We start from the raw sequence: 14,883 nt of genomic DNA, 5'->3' as shown, positions 1-14,883 counted from the left end.
TTCCTGATCTCTAGTGTGTATATATCCCTTTGGCAGAAAATAGATCACATGAGAAACACCAGCTTCAAGAGAATCTGGGTAATGTAGTCTTTAACATTCCCATCTTTGGGGCACTGGTAGGCAACCAGAAGCAGAATGGGGTGGTGTTGAGCAAGCAAGTCTGTCATGTGATACATAGCAGAGAACTACTTTCTAGATTTCCGTTATCCTTTTCAAGAAATTCAATTCACATCTCATGCAAACTCATAGAATTGCTCCTGCATGCATTCCCCAAAGAAAGACTTGATCAAAATTGGTGCCATCTCAAGGTGTTTGTTCTCTTCCAATAATGTTATAGAGCAATGAATGTTCAATGTATACATCATCAGTTTTGTATTTTTCCTACAGCTTGTTTCAACAGCAATTAAGCGTTTGAGGGTTTTTAGTTGTGTTTTTCATGGATATAAAAATGCTATTGGTGTTGAAAGGACAGATGAATAAGCTTTCTACGTGTGCAAGGAAAGCAAACACAAAACTTTCAGTTCCATAAAGCATCACACAAACTCTCCTTTATTGCCAGCACAATCTGCTGCTGGCTTTAAAAACAGTAATCGCATCTTTTCATTTCTTTCTCTTAAAAAAATTATTTGCCCCTGTTCTCAAGGAGACAAATTTTCATTTTTTTCTATGCTTTCAAGAATTTATTAATCTCAGAAGTCAATTATTAGAAGATAAAGGATATCACTGAAAGAAAACATGAAGTATAGATCTGGGAGATAAATGAACAGAGGGAAACTCAAGGGCATTTTAAAGTTATTACTGATTCCTTCTCCAGCGTGGAAACCAAAGGTTTACAATTCCTAAATTAAGGCCTTGAGGTAACATTAAAACATGGTATTTTTATCGGTACAACTGAAGAAGCCACATGTGGTTGCATCCTAAAATTACCACTAAAAGGAGGTTTGTGCTTTAGGGATCTCACTTGCCTCTACTTGGGCCCTAAGATATCTTGGTGAATGGCACCATCCTAAAATCTATTTTTAAAAATGAATGATATGGGATTTTAGGTCCAAAATACCTGTATTGTATATGCATCTATCCATATGGCCCTAAAGTTAGTGAGCACCTCTGGGTAGAGAACACTTGCTTGCCCTTTGAAGTTACACAGAGATGGCCATCTCTCATAGAAGAATGATTTGGCCAACCCACTGCCCAATGCTTAAAAGATGTATAGTTAAAGCACTATACAAGTTCAAGTATTATAGAAGAGGTTACTATATATGCTTGCATATTAGGCAAGTCATTTTTTGCCCCAAATTACCTCTCCCTTATATTATATTCTTTATAAATTTGTCATACTACATACTGTTCTATCAATTAATTTAATTTGAACAAATTACTATTAGAGAGAGACAATTAGCCTAAATCAATTGGTTTCCAATATTAGCGTACATCAGAATAACCTGGAGGGCTTGTTAAAGCCTACATTGCTGAGTCTATCCCCTAGAGTTTCCGATTCAGTAGGTTTGGGGTGGAGCCCAAGAATTTGCATTTCTAACAAATACCCAGGTGATGCTGTTGCTGCTGGTCTGAGGACCTCATTTTGAGAATCAATACTCTACTAATATTAGTTTAAATCAGTAGTTCTCAACTCTGGTTGCATAGTAGAATAAATCGGGGACATGTTGAAAACTAAAATTCTGGAGTTGCATTCCAGATAAATTATAATATTGGGGAGGGGCCCGCCAGGGTGCCCTGCTTGTAGTTTTTAATGCTTTTCTGTTGATTCTAGGGTGAAGCCACGGTTGAAAACACCCCTTTTAGGTAAGTGCCAATGAATTTCAGCTAAAATAGTTTTTTAAAGAGGCAAATACATTTTACCTAGATTCAGTAATTATTCCTGGGGCATGCGACCTTACATTTGCAAATGATGATACATGGTTAATTTGTGGAAATCGCTAATATATACCTAAAGGAAAGAATGGAAAATAAAGAAATAAAACGCCGTTCTAATCACTTAGGAATGAATTTTTGCAGCGTGAGTTAAGTCTCCAGTAGTAGCATCAGAGGAAGTTGGATGTCTTGAACATAGGTGGAAAAGAAGATGGTATCTTCTGGAAAACCATGTTAGAGGACCAAAAGGAGTGACTTTAGTGATCATGAAGACAATGATGCTGAAGGTGTAGGTGCGGAGTTTAAATAAAATTGTTTTAAAAATGTGAGAGTAGGGGCCGGCCCCGTGGCATAGCGGTTAAGTGCGCACGCTCGGCTGCTGGTGGCCCAGGTTCAGATCATGGGTGCCCACTGACGCACCGCTTGTTCGGCCATGTTGTGGCGGCGTCCCATATAAAGTGGAGGAAGATGGGCAGAGATGTTAGCCCAGGGTCAGTCTTCCTCAGCAAAAAGAGGACGATTGGCATGGATGTTAGCTCAGGGCTGATCTTCCTCACAAAGAAAAAAAAAATGTGAGACTAGAACAAAGCAGTATTTCTAAAATAATTGATATTTTATATAATGTGATTTTAAATGTGCCCATGTAACTCTATTAATACATTTGATATTTTCACTAGACATTTGACCAATCTACATCACTATGGTTTATGTATTCAAGTTAGCCAATATTTTATATTCTATCCACTAATTTTGATATTATCTCATATTCAGGCATATACAGAATTTTTGGCTGAGAGAATCAGTGATGTCTTTCTGGAGGAATTGGCATTTGAGCTGGCCTTCAAACAATAATAGGTATTCATCAAGTAATTCAAGAGTAGAGAGGAGTTTTAAGCAGAGGTTACATGTGGTTACATGAGCAAAGGAATGGTCGTAAGAAAGCAAAAGGTGAGTTGTGAGGATGCCAAGCTGAAAAGGTAATACACTGCTAAGTTATGGAGCCTTTAACATCAGGAGAAGGAAATTTTACTTTCATTCAGACTATTTTCTAAATGATGTCTTCCAGTATTGGCAACCTGCTTATTGCTTCTCACCCCTCTTAAGTCTTTACTTCTCTTCAAAGAGATCTTGAAACTCTCAAAGATGATTCCAAATGGTGGTATGATACCCGTATTGCTAGTCCTCATTTGAAATTACAGAACTCTATAGTCATAGATTCCCATGGGCAGTTAAAGATCCTCAAGAAAAAACTCATCACGTGAACTTAGTATTTCAGTTATATACTGGTGTGCAGCAAGCATCCCAACATTTAGTGGCTTACAAAAACAATTTATTATCCTCCATGATTCTGTGAATTGACCAGGCATTTTTTCTGCTTCACATGATGTTGGCTGAGACACAGGGATGTCTGGAAAGTTCTAAATGGCTACACCCACATGGCTGGCTGCCAGAAAGTTGCTGAGCCAGGGTTTTCAGCTGGAGGATTTAGTTCTACTCCAGACAGGATTCTCCACATAGCTACTTAAGCTTCTTCACAACATAGCATACAGGTTCTAAGAAGGACCATTCCAAAAAGTGAACGAGGAAGCTGCAGCTCTCTTAAGAGTCATCCTTGGATGTTACACAGTATCCTTTGAGAAGTGTTCCATTCCAAACAGGTCACAGGGACAGATCAGACTCAAAGGGGGGGAAAACAGACTCTACTTTTTGAAGGGGGAGTGGCAAGATCACATTTCAAATGAGTTTATGAGATGGGAGATATAGTTGAGGCCACCTTTGAAAATACAATCTACCACACTTACACACACAAGTCTAGGCACTAACCCACACACAGAAACTTCAAGGCTCAGCAGTAAATGTGATTAAAAAAAAAACTTGTGTAAAATGATATAACAACATTTATAAATTGTCTTAAATACTAATGAGAAATTAAAAATTATCTCAGCCTGCTTACAAAGACTGAGTAAAATAACTCTTCAACCCAAATAATGTCAAAAGAGAAAGAAAAGAACTGTGAATGAGCTTTTATAAATTCCCTCAATTACTCATTTATTCATTTGGACAATATTTAATGAGTGCCTACTATGAGACTGATACCAGGTACCGGAAATAAACCAGTGAACTGTAAACTCTAGTACTTACAATCAGATATACAAAATTATGGGATTTAATTGAGAAATCCATTTGCTAAGATAAAGGAAGCCCAATAAATATGTGTGTGACTCACAAAAAAAACAATTAGTTCAGCCTGAGAAAGTAAAGAACTACCCTGCTATTCATCAGGATGGAGTAACAGATACAGATAAAACCAGCTGCAAAGTTATCAGCTAAATAGTAGGTACTGAACCATAATAAATTGAAGTAGCAAAGTGGCTCTGACTTTTAATTAGTAACTGTGGCATATATGCTTGTCCAGAACACCTTTCTTCTTCAACTTGATTGTGATAGTGATGGTGATAGCAGCAGAAGAAACAGTAGTGGGATCAATCAAAAAAATAATATTAACCATAATTTATTGAATTCTTTCTCTCAACTTAGCACTGGAAGCCATCATTTAATTCTCATTCAACATTTAATTCTCACAACCACCCTATGAGAAAAGTACCACCATCTCAATTTTATAGAAGAGAAAAGAGAATCTTGAAGAGGTTATATACTTTGCCCAAAGGACACAGCAAGTCGGAAAGACAGGGTTCTAACTCAAAAGTTGACAATTGTTTTATTTTTTTCTATAAAAGGCCAGATAGAAAACATTTTTGGCTTTGCGGGTGATATGGTCTCCGTTGCAACTACTCAACTCTGCAGCTGTAGCACAAAAGCAGCCATAGGCAATATGCAAACTAATGAGCATGGCTATGTTCCAATAAAATTTTATTTACAAAAATAGACAGTGGGCCAGATTTGGCCTGCAGGCTATAGTTTTCTCACCCATATTATTACCCAAGACGGATCCAAACTTCTTGAGTCAGATTTTATGAAAAAATATTTTCTATGTCTTTACATCCTGATGTAACATCTAGCATAGAGCCATGTATTCATAGGCCACTCAATAAATATTTGTTGATGAAATAACCACTAAATAAATGAATTTAGCTAATGTTTACTGAGTGCCTACTATTTACCAGGCCCTGTTATATATATCAGTGAACAAAACAGATAGAAATCTCGGCCTATGAGGGTTTTAAAATCTATAAATCCCCAAATCATACAGCAAGACTGTATTAGTTTTTTATTGCTGCCATCACAAATTAACACAAATACAGTGGCTTAAAACAACACAAATTTATTATCTTACTGTTCTGTAGGTCAGTAAATGAAGGCATTGGCAAGCTGTGTTCCTTTCTGGAGGATCTGTTTCCTAGCTCGTTATGGTTCTTGGCAGAATTCAGTTGCTTAAACACAGATCCTTACATCTCAGAACCAGCAATGGGTCATTGAGTCATTCTCCAGCTGACATCTTTCTCTCTGACTATAGCCAGGGAAGGTTCTTCTATTTTAAGGACTCATGTGATCAGATTGGGCCCACCTGGATCATCCAGGCTAGTCTCCTTATCCCAAGGTCCTTAACCTTAATCACATCTCTAAAGTCTCTTTTGCCATGTAAAGTAATATACTCACAGGTTCTGGAGATCAGGACCATGGACAACTTTGAGGGACGATTATGCTGTCTACCATAAATACTATCAAAGAATTTTATATTAAATCTGATGAATTTGATTTTTGCCACTGGACTACACTTCTAGTGAGCCAATATATGATACAAATTATATTTATTTTAACATGTGTGATAATCTATTCATATCAGATACAACAAATTACACTTTCCCCAGCCTTGCCCAAACTGGTACACTCAGACCTGATGATTATTGAGCCAGTCCTAAATAATGCCAGAGTGTTTTAAAAACTTACCCAACATTAAAAACATTTAAAGCCAGTCACTTTATCATAAGTCTGACATATCTGGAAGGAACTTTCCATTTTGAACACATACTTTGCCCTGGGTCCTGCCGAAAAAATAGGATTCCTATTTGTCATTGGCCTGAATCTTTGTTCTTGACCTTCCCATGTTAGCCCAGGCCATTTGACTGGGCCTCTGCCTTGGTTTTCTGATTTTCCGGTGAATCCACTTGCATTGATTAGAATGTTAGCTGAAAAGCTGACATCTTCCTCAACCCTTGCCAGTCCCTCCAACTGTGCTTATGTTCCAGGCACTACTGCTCAGGTCCTCCTCCAACTGGGATGGACAATGCCAAACCGTAACTCAAGACTCTCAGCTCCAGGAGAGCCACTTACTCAAGACAGCTGGTGCTATGCCCAACCATTTATTGATGACAGGCACTACCTAAATTGCCCCAAATTCCCAAATTTCACAGTATTGTGACTTGGTCTGCTCCCCAAACCGAACCCTATGTGCATTCTTCTCCATTAAAGACTCCACCTTTCACCCATGCTCAAGTTAAAAACTTTGGAGTCATTTTCAATTCCACTCTGTCTTTATCCCCCACTTTTAATCACCATATTGTGCTGGTTACGCTGAAACAAAGGATACAAAAGGAGGACTGGGTTTGGCAGGGGAAATATCAGTTTCTGTTTTAGAGGAAAAGCCCAACTTTCAATGCCAGCTTTTCAGAAACCCTTGTCAATGAAGCTTCCCCAGGTCAGAAGAGAGGTTTCTTTATATCTGGAATGAAGAGAGACTTCTACTGAGGTTTGAAAGTTCCATTTCTAGAAGAAAGAATATTAATCTTGGAGTCTTAAAGACCTGGTTTCTTATCCAGGTTCTGCCACTTACTTTGACAATTTTTTTCAACTAGGAAATGCAAACAACACCTACCTCATGAGGTTGTTGTGAAAATTAAATGAGATAATGAGTATGAAGGCACTTTGTAAACTGCAGATGTCAGCTGTTATCATTATGATTATCCCACTAATGCCTCGCTATCTCCACTGTAGCAAATATTACAACTTTTCCCGGTCAGGGTGAATATTTTAATGCTAATCATTCAGATTCAGTCAGGAGACCATTTACTTTTGTTTTACTTTGTTAGCAGAGGTCATTTCATTCTAATCCTGTCCATCAAGTTACATTTTGGACAGGGTTCAGTCTAATCAAACCTGCCAATATTAGGCTTGGCTCTACTTAGATTCATTCAGCCACCTTCTCTGAAAGCACAAGCCAAGGTTTGTGCATATTTGTATCATAAATCATACACTAACAAGATGCCAAAAGCAGTCACCTCTTTTATGAATCCGTCTCTGATTCACAAGACTGAATTAGCCCTTCTTTCTCTATTTTCCATCATGTGTTGCCAACAGTATTATAGCATTTATAATATGATATTGTAATGACGTCCTTGACCTTCTTCCCCATGAGATTGTCAGTAACTCTAGGGTAGAGATTTAGTCTTTGTATTCTCATTCATGATACACAGTAGATAACCAGTACATGTTTATTGAAGCAAAGGAGTAAGTACAGGAGGCCCAGGCTATAGGGGATTTTGCCCTTTATAGAGCTACATTACTCTAGCATACTTTAGGTGTTCAGGGATTTCCAATAAAGGAGAAACAAAGTAACAAAAAACTATTCTTTACAAAAATCCCCAATTAATCTTTCTATATCATGTTTAAAGGGTGTTATCAGTTGTTTGTAAGTGCAATGTAAATTAGACGAATTATTCTAAACACTTCACATTAGAGATATGCGAAAGGAGAAGCAGTTTATTTGAATCTCTCAGCCCCTAAAGGTGAGGTCCTATGCCTTCTGGAGCAGGGGAGAGCTTGAGCTTTATTTAGAGAAGAAATGCAGTATTGCAGATAGAACATAGATGTGTTAATGTGAGGGAAGATCAGAGAGGGGGGAGTTTTTCTCATTTAGAAAGTTGTTCCTATAAAACTTTTAATTATTCATTTTCAAAATTGTAACATCTACCATGATGTCACATAATCCCTTCTTAGTGCGTCTTCCTTAACATTTTGGTTAAAAATTCACCATGTAACCCTTGGATTAAATGCCAAAAAATATACCATGCTATGTACTGGGATGCCATTTTTGAAGGCACTGCTACCATTGGAAAATATGATGCTCCTGAGCCAGTTGAGAGTGTATCAACAGAGTATCAATGACCACCAAACTATGCTTTACTCTCATGCTTCTCAAATGTCAACATGCACAGGAATCCCCTGAGGGTCTTGTTCAAATGCAGATTCTGATTCAGTAGGTCTGGGACATGTCCTGAGAGTTTGTATTTCTAACAATTTCCCATGTGATGTCCAAGCTGCTGGTCTGCAGACAACATCTTGGGTAACAAGATTCTAGTAGACATTGTGAATAAGAAAATTTACCGTCAATGAAACTTCCAAGGTAAACTGCCACTGTATTTCCTCCTATGGTGGTAGTTATGGAGAGTTTCCCTATTAACACCTTTTACTTAAGAGAATAGTTGCTTTAATAGACAGCCTTGAAACAGATTGAACCTTTTAGTTAGTCCGAATTTAATCACTATACCAATGAGGCTCATGCAATGATTAAGAAATGATAATCTTGGCAGACGAGATAAATTATGTTTAAGCTACACTTTTTCCTTTAAAAATTCCTTTTTTCTATGACTCAATTCACATCTGGCTCCTGAGATACGTTACTGAAGGCATAGTCTGTTAGTGATGTACTGTAGAATCCAATAGCCCCACCCAAAAGTAAAGCTGAAATGCCCATAATGCATAGAAATAAAACAGATTCTCATCTCATGTGAGCATTTCCTAGTAATGAGATAGCTCTTGGAATAATTGGACTGACCAGGAGAGCCAATACAGACGGCCCTTAATCAGTAATGACAAATTGAAGACCCTTAATAAAAAAGAAGCTTTGTTTTTCCAGTGCTCTCCATATTAGATATTGGCTGTGCCCTAGAGTTATAAAACTGCATTCTCGTTAATCCATCCTCCATGCAACTAAAATCACTTATTTTGGCTTAGTATTCAGGAATATAATTTTTATTTATTTATTATTTTGTGTGTGTGTGTGTGAGGAAGATTAGCCCTGAGCTAACATCCGTTGCCAATCCTCCTCTTTTTGCTGAGGAAGACTGGCCTGGGACTAACATCCCGGCCCATCTTCCTCTACTTTATATGGGACACTGCCATAGCATGGCTTGACAAGCGGTGCATTGGTGCACACCTGGGATCCAAACCCACAAACCCTGGGCCACTGAAGTGGAGCACGTGAACTTAACTGCTACACCACCGGGCCAGCCCCAAGAATATAATATTTAAACCAAAATGATAGAACTACAGTCATTAGATAGCATAGATTCTTCCATGGCAGTATTTAAAATTTGTCTGCCCTCACACTTAATTTGAAAAATTTCAGTTTAATTTTCCCACTGTCACTAATCCTCTTTATTCTCAGTTTCCTCCTTGCCTTAATCAGTTGATATACCATATAAAGTTGTGCATAAACTAAATTTCAATGAGAGAAATTTCATTTTAAATGCACTTAACGTTTTCTGTGATGAATTTTATGTAAATAAATAAATCTTTCTTTATGAATAATCATTCCCAAATACCTGCTAACATATGTTTTACAAGTTCTATACTTATATAGCTCATTATTTTAATGCAGAATATATCTGTATTTTTGCTTTATGCATGACTCTAAGTATCTCTGTTTTGTTTAATTCAACAAAGGGAAACTAACATCGATGGTATGGAGAAGTATCTGGGGTAGCAAGAGCAGGAGATGGCTACCAGCAGCAGGGCTGAGAAAGGGCAAGGTGAGAGATCCATAACCTAGAAACTAGGAACACCAGTGGTTGTACAGAAGATCCACTCTGTTCCCTTTACTACAGGAATATAGTCGCTTCCCTCCCACTGGCCAAACCCAATCCTGATTGATAATGTCCATAGAGGTCAGATTCCTAAGCACAGAGCAGGGTAGAGAAGGGTAGAGATAGAACTTGTAGCACCAAAACAAAGAACACCAGGAACAGTGGAAGGTATAGGTAGCATACAGGAAATGGGGGTATTAAAGAAAAATTCACTTAGTGAACGTTGAGACCACTAATGTCCCCACCATCAGCTCCAGAATGTCACAGCCAGGCAGATTTGATGCTCCAGGCAGGAGAATGGATGGTTCATCTCTGGGGAAGGAAAATGAAATGAAAAGCTAGATTAAAAATTTTGAAGATAAAATTGAAAAAAGTTTCCCAAATGTAACACAAAAGACAGAAATGAAAAATGAGAGAAAAAGATAAGTAGAGGATCAGCCAAGAGTTCCAACATTCAACATGACTAACAGCAATAGAGTTCCAGAAAGAGAGAAGAGAGAAAATAGAGGAGAGAAAAATCAAAGAATAAAATTCAGGAGAACTTTCCAGATGGATTTACAGATTTAAATAACTCACCAACTACCCAGCACAATAGATTAAAGCAGGCCCTCACCAACGGAACATTACCATAGAATTTAAGAACACTGGGACAAAGTGAATATACTACAAGCTTCCAGGGGGGAGGGAGATAACCAGGTCACATACAAAGGATCATAAATCAGACTACTTCTGACTTTTAATAGCAACACAAGAAGTTAGAAGGCAATGGAGCAATGCCTTCAAATGCTTTTGGGAACATGATATCCAACCTATAATTCTATACTCAGCCAAGCTATCAATTAAATAAAAACTTTTTCAGGTATGCAAGATCTTGAAATTTTATCTCCTAGCATCCCCTTCTCATGTAGCTACTGAAATATGTGTTGTATCAAAATGAAGGGTGCAAACCAGAATAGAAGAGGAAATAGAATGCAAGAAACATGGATCTCAGAGACAAAGTCATCCCAGAATGACTCACATGCACTAGGCATGGAAAGTAACCAGTCCAACTTGGAATTTAACAAGTACCTGATGTGTTTGAATGCATTAAGGGGAGATTTAGGTAATTTGGGAAAGAAGCTCAATTAGTGACAAGTGCATGAAAAACTAAGTAACCATAACACAAGGCAATTATTAGCTTCAGGGAAAAATATTTTGCAAGAAAAAGAAAGAATCACAATATATTATGTAGTTCAGTTAGGAATAGTGTTTACATAATTATACTAATGTAAACAGTGAAGATTGCTCTAACTTACAATATGATATAACTACATTGAGAGGCTAGAGGGACAGGAAGTCTGGATGTATGTGGGTGGTGAGAAAAGAAAACTAAATCTTTATTTTCCTTTCTGGGATGTTAATAAATATTCAAATCTGGGAAATCAAGTAGAGATAATGTTATTTAGAGAAATGGAGATGTATACACAAAAATACAACTAAAAGATTATTACATTTTTCTGTAATAATTTGTGCAGAATTAATATGTGGAAATATTTATGCATTCAAAACTTTAATGAAAATTTTAAAGTAAATTAAAAATACAAAAATAATTTTCAAAATTTAAAGGTTAAATACTATAAAGAATTAATTTCTGTCATTTTTGAGGTATGATATCTCACGAATTACAGCATGCAATTTTTATCTTTCTTTTCATTACTAGTTTTTTTTGTGTGTGCGAGGAAGATCAGCCCTAAGCTAACATCTGCCAATCCTCCTCTTTTTGCTGAGGAAGACTGGCCGTGGGCTAACATCCATGCCCATCTTCCTCCTTTATATGGGACGCTGCCACAGCATGACTTGCCAAGCAGTGTGCCGGTGCACCCCCAGGATCTGAAGCGGCGAACCCTGGGCTGCTGCAGCGGAGCGCGGGCACTTAACTGCTTGCGCCACCGGGCCGGCCCCTCATTACTAGTTTTTAATATGTTCGTCTGCAAAGAAAAATGTTTGTTATTCTTATTGTTTCATAAAACATGATTAAATAAAGTCTGTTAGTATTACCGTAAATTATTCTTCTTGTTATTTTGTTTACTAAAGCATGAATAAAGAACCTAGATGCATCTTTGAAAATTTCTACAATTTCTATCATATTGATTAACCTCTATACCATGCTTATATTACCATGATTGAAACTCTTCTTGAAAATAGGTATCACCCCTATTGAAATATTGGAATTTTGAAATAACTGCAACTCATTCCCACATAATAGATGAAAATTGCAAATCTTGTTTTCTAAGACTAACATTCTTTGTCAAGACTCTGATGACTAGGTTCTAATAATGACATTTTTCCAGGACAATTTGAAGATTGTACTTTAGAACTCCTAATTAAGTTCTGTTGCTTCAACATGCCGACACTACAACACACCAACAATGTAATTTTTCTCCTCCACTTTAATGCCTTTTAATTCTATGACAGGCAGGAAAAATTTATCTTACCCATTTCAACATTCTTCTAACTAGGAAAAAAGAAGTGGATGATGGCTGCATATTGTGAGTGGATGTAAAATGAAAAGTATGCTAAGAAAAGGTGAAGATTTACCTATAATTCCTTTGCGTAGTAACTTGAAAAGAATTTATGTCCCATGACTACTTAGGTTATGCAAAACGAGTAGGAGAACCAAAGTGGTAAAACATCACTATAAATTCCTAATTTTTTCAATAAAAATAGTAATATCAGGTTTTCTGATGCACAATTAAACCGGAAAACCAGCCTGCAAAATAAGCACTATTACTATAATACTTATTTTATAGATAATGAAACTGAGACATGGCAGAGTGAAGAAATTTGCCCCACTAGGAAGTTGTAGGTCTACAATGTGAACCCAAATATCTTTGAGCAAAGCCCATTCTTTGAGTTACTATTCTAAAATATTTCATATTTAACTTTTAGCTGACAATGATATTCAAATGGATTCTATTTGTGTGTTGGAAGTATAAGATCAGTTGATCTTGTCCCTCATTTATTTTCCATTTAAATACATTATTTCCAATGTTTGTGGTCCAGTTCCAATCTGCTTTTCTTAAAAAAAAAAAAATTGAGTGAGTGAGGAGATGAAATCAGTAATCAAAAATATCCCAACAGCCAGCCCAGTGGCATGATGGTTATGTTCATGCACTCCACTTCAGCGGCCCAGAGTTTGCAGGTTCCAATCCTGGGCATGGACCTACACATTGCTCATCAAGCCATGCTATGGCGGTGATCCACATACAAAATAGAGGAAGATTGCCACAGATGTTAGCTCAGGGCCAATCTTCCTCACCTAAATAAATAAATAAATAAATAAATAAATAAATAAATAAAATCTCCCAGCAAAGAAAAGCCCAGGCTGAGATGGCTTAACTAATGAATTCTACCAAATATTTAAAGAAGAATTAATACCAACCTTTCTCAAACTCTTCCAAAAAAATTGAAGAGGAGGGAACCCTTCCAAAATGATTTTACGAGGCCAGCATTACCCTGATACCAAAGCCAGACAAGGACACTGTAAGAAAAGAAAATTATAGGCCAATATCTCTGATGAACAGAGATGCAAAAATCCTCAACAAAATACTAGCAAACCAAATTCAATAGAACATTAAAGGATCATACACCATGATCAAGTGGGATTTATCCCTGGGATGCAAGAATGGTTCAACATATGCAAAATCAATCAATTTAATATACCACAGAAACAAAATGAAGGATAAAAATCACATGCCCAACCCAACAGATGCAGAAAAAGCATTTGACAAAATTCAACATCTTTTCATGATAAAAATTCTCAACAAATTAGGTAAAAAAAGAATGTAGTTCAATATAATAAAGGCCATATATGACAAGCCCACAACTAACATCATACTCAAAGGTGAAAAACTGAAAGCTTTTTCTCTAAGATGAGGAGCAAGACAAGGGTGGCCACTCTCACCACTTTTATTCAACATAGTATTCGAAGTCCTAGCCAGAGAAATTAGGCAAGAAAAAAGTAAAAAGCATCCAAATCAGAAAGGCAGAAGTGAAATTGTTTCTGTTTATTGATGACATGGTCTTATATATAGAAAATCCTAAAGACTCCACCAAAAAACTGTTAAAATAAACAGATTTAGTCGAGTTGTAGGATACAATATTAACGTACAAAAATCAGTTGTATTTCTATACACTAACAATGAACTAGCCAAAAAAGACATTAAGAAGACATCCATTTACAATGGCAACAAAAACAGTAAAATACTTAGCAATAAACTTGACCAAAGAGGTGAAAGATCTGTATACTAAAAATTATAAAATAGTGATGAAAGAGAATGATAAAGACTCAAATAAATGGAAAGACATCCTGTGTTTATGAATTGGAAGAATAAATATTGTTATAATATTTATTCTACCCAAAGTAATCTACAGATTCAATGCAATTCCTATCAAATCCCACTGGCATTTTTCACAGAAATAGAAAAAACAAAAATTTTAAAATTTGTCTGGAACCACAAAAGACCCTGAATAGCCAAAGTAATCCTGAGTGGAAGAACAAAGCTGGAGGCGTCACACTTCCTGACTTCAAACTATATTACAAAGCTACAGTAATCAAAACAATATGGTAGGGGCATAAAGACAGATTCATAGACCAATGGTACAGAATAGAGATTCCAGAAATAAACCCATGCAAATATGCTCAACTAATTTTTGACAAAGGTACCAAGAATATACAATAGGGAAAGCATAGTCTCTTCAATAAGTGATGGTGGGAAAACTGGATATCCACATGCAAAAGAATGAAACTGGACCCTTTTCTTACACCATACACAAAAAAACAACTAAAAGTGGATTGAACACTTACATGTAAGACCTGAAATTGTAAAACTCCCAGAAGAAAACATAGGGATAAGCTCCTTGAAATTGGTCTTGGAAATTATTTTTTGAATGTGACACCAAAAGCACAAGCAACAAAAGCAAAAATCAACAAGTGATATTACATTAAACTAAAAAGTTCCTACACAGCAAAAGAAACCATCAACAAAACAAAAAGGAAACCTATGGAATGGGAGAAAATATTTGTAAACCATCTATCTAATAAGGAGTTAATATCCAAAATATAGAAAGAACTCATATAAATCAATAGCAAAAAAAATAACCCAATTTAAAAAATGGGCAAAGTACTTGAATAGATATTTTTCCAAAG

At 36.6% G+C, this 14,883-nt stretch overlaps 1 long non-coding RNA gene across 1 annotated transcript in view; it reads right to left on the bottom strand.

Moving 5' to 3' along the window:
- Positions 1-9,425: 9,425 nt before the first annotated feature.
- LOC147911990 (uncharacterized) overlaps positions 9,426-14,883 on the bottom strand; it is a 253,393-nt gene continuing 247,935 nt past the window's right edge. The window contains exon 6 of the long non-coding RNA XR_015550611.1: positions 9,426-10,007. This is a non-coding gene — a long non-coding RNA (uncharacterized LOC147911990). The remainder of the gene's footprint in view (positions 10,008-14,883) is intronic.

Source organism: Ceratotherium simum, chromosome X (genome assembly GCF_057802395.1).
Source record: "Ceratotherium simum simum isolate JZ-2026a chromosome X, ASM5780239v1, whole genome shotgun sequence".
NCBI classification, from domain to species: domain Eukaryota; kingdom Metazoa; phylum Chordata; class Mammalia; order Perissodactyla; family Rhinocerotidae; genus Ceratotherium; species Ceratotherium simum.
Note: the sequence above shows the minus strand (reverse complement) of the source record. Positions and strands in the feature narration are given on the sequence as shown.